Source organism: Microtus ochrogaster, chromosome 16 (genome assembly GCF_000317375.1).
Source record: "Microtus ochrogaster isolate Prairie Vole_2 chromosome 16, MicOch1.0, whole genome shotgun sequence".
Classification (NCBI taxonomy): Eukaryota; Metazoa; Chordata; class Mammalia; order Rodentia; family Cricetidae; genus Microtus; species Microtus ochrogaster.
In genome coordinates, this window is record NC_022018.1 from 15,651,761 (window position 1) to 15,654,163 (window position 2,403).

At 43.4% G+C, this 2,403-nt stretch overlaps 1 protein-coding gene across 1 annotated transcript in view; it reads left to right on the forward strand.

Annotated features, from left to right (window-relative positions):
* Nucleotides 1-2,403, forward strand: part of Apbb1ip (amyloid beta precursor protein binding family B member 1 interacting protein) — a 99,437-nt gene that overhangs the window by 84,565 nt on the left and 12,469 nt on the right. The window lies entirely within an intron of this gene.

Here is a 2,403-nt window from a genome sequence, read left to right on the forward strand (position 1 = left end):
AGGCTATCCTAGGGACCTGATTCTCTTGCTGTGTAGCCGAGGCTATCCTAGGGACCTGATTCTCTTGCTTGCACCTTCCGAGTGCTGGGATTGCAGTTGGCTCCCACCATGCCAGGTTTATGTTCTGAAACTTTTTAAGGGGCATATTGTTGGGAGGAAATATGTATTATCTGAAATTTGATGCAGCTTATATGTTTTAAGTTAGCATCTCAGTCCATCAGATCAGTAGATAGTTATTTTACACCCTCATTGATGTATTGAGTGTCTTTTGGCCTCCAGAACACTGAACTTAAGACCTAGATAAATTTGCTTGCATTTGTTCTTAGTTTAATATCATAATAGCAATCATATTCAATCATTTTTCTCCATTCACAATTACCATTGCTTATTATAATCAAATAATTGCCTAGAATTCTTGGCTTCATTAAGGACTCAGAATTTTGTGGCTTTTATTTAGATTTCCTGGTCTTTCTGTTACTATGTAACCACTTTTAGCAATTTATCGATAATTTCAGCAATCATGAATCTCATGCCAGCCTAGTCAGCGTGATACCGTCCCTGTGGTTCTCAGCCATAGTATTTGATTCCTGACAGACATGCCGTGATGTCTAGAGACATCTGGTATTCATAACTTGGAACAGGGACCAGGTACTACTCACCGGCATCTAGTAGAAGTCAAAGCCATCAGAAATCAGTACTGCACAATACAAACCCACACCAAAGAATGGCATGGCCTCAAATACTGACATTGCGGCTGTTGAGAAATCTGTGCTCATCAAGAGGCACCCAGAACCACGGCTGAAGGGGGCTAACGCAAAGCGGAGCTAGATTCATTCCCTGACTCGTGTTTTCAGTAATTATTGGACGGCAATTATCTCTTGAGCACATTCCAGGGGCAGAGAACACAGAAGTAAACACAATGTACAATAATCCCTGTTTCCATAGAGTTTATGGTCAGTGTGAGGGACTGACCATGAAGAAAAATGTAATGTGTTGTCATGTAAAAAATAATACAGCTGGGAAATCAATACAGAGCAGGGTAAGGGGCAGAGTCTACTGGGGCCAGGGTTCTCTTGGACAGAGTGGTCAGGGGAGAATAGTGACATTTGACAAAAGACATAAATGAATGTGACAGGGCAATTGTAACTGAGGGGAAACCCTCCAGGAACTGGACCCTTGAATTCTAAGGTGGAGGTCAGAAGGAGGAGAGCCAAGGAAAGCGCCCTGCCTCCTTCTGGGTTTTGCACATCCTTGCCCACTGCCCATATTGAAAGGACAGTGAGGATAATGGGGAACAGTTACAAAGCATTTTGTTCATGAAAGTAGAATTGAGATTGAGCTCTAAGTGGCCGAATCAGGACGAGAGTTCAGTAGTGTGGCTCCGATGCTGCTCTTCCCGACTATTAGTGATGGTGCAGCCCAGGAAGATGCCAGCAACCTAGTGCCTTTCCTTATTCTTATAGACCTCCACTCAGATGAAGTCGGATCCTTGACTTGGCTGCCCAAAGGATTTTAGGAGGTGCCTATTTGAAGTAGAGTTGGGGTTTACTTAGAAGAAAGGTTAGCATACATTTAAGCACGGGACTGAGGGAAAGAGGATCTCAATGAAGTGATAAGAACACACTGCAGCATGGCTGTGGGAGTCATGTCCATGTCTTAGTCATGTCACTAAGACTCTCATGCTAAGAAAACCTTTCTCTTTTTCAGTAAACGAGAGCATAGGGTAGTTCCAAAGGTACCTTGGGGTGGGACTACAATCTCATAAGGCAAAAACATCATCCACAAAGATTGTACAAGGTAGTTAAAACATGCCTTTCCTGTAAATAGGGTTTCTGCTGCAATTCCTAGAAAGCTTCTGGTTTACAGGCAAGAACAGAGGAAAGGCCATATACACTTGGCCTAGTTGTGCTTGAGTATGATCTGTACCATACTGCAGAGCCCTCTGAGAATTCAGATTCCTAGCCACAGCTCTAGCCACTACCTGTATGTAAAATATTCCTAATCTGTGGCAATATTCTCTCTCACCTGTAGTGACTATAACCCAACGGCGCCTCTCCACCCACACCTCTCTCAGCAATCCCTCCCAAAATGAATGGTCCCACCACCCTATAGTAATTTCCCATTCACTACTTCCCTAACACACTAATAACTAATTGACTTAAAACAACAGAGATTTAGTGCTCTTGTATTTTAAAAATCATAATCAGGGTTGGGGATGAGCGTTTGTCATGCAAGCCTGACAACCTGAGTTCAATATCCAGAACCTTGGTGGCAGGAGGGAACTGGTTTCCGTAAGTTTTCCTCTGACCTACACATAGGACACAGACACACACAAACTGACAGACAGAGACAGACAGACACATACGCACATACACACACACACACACACACACACACACACAC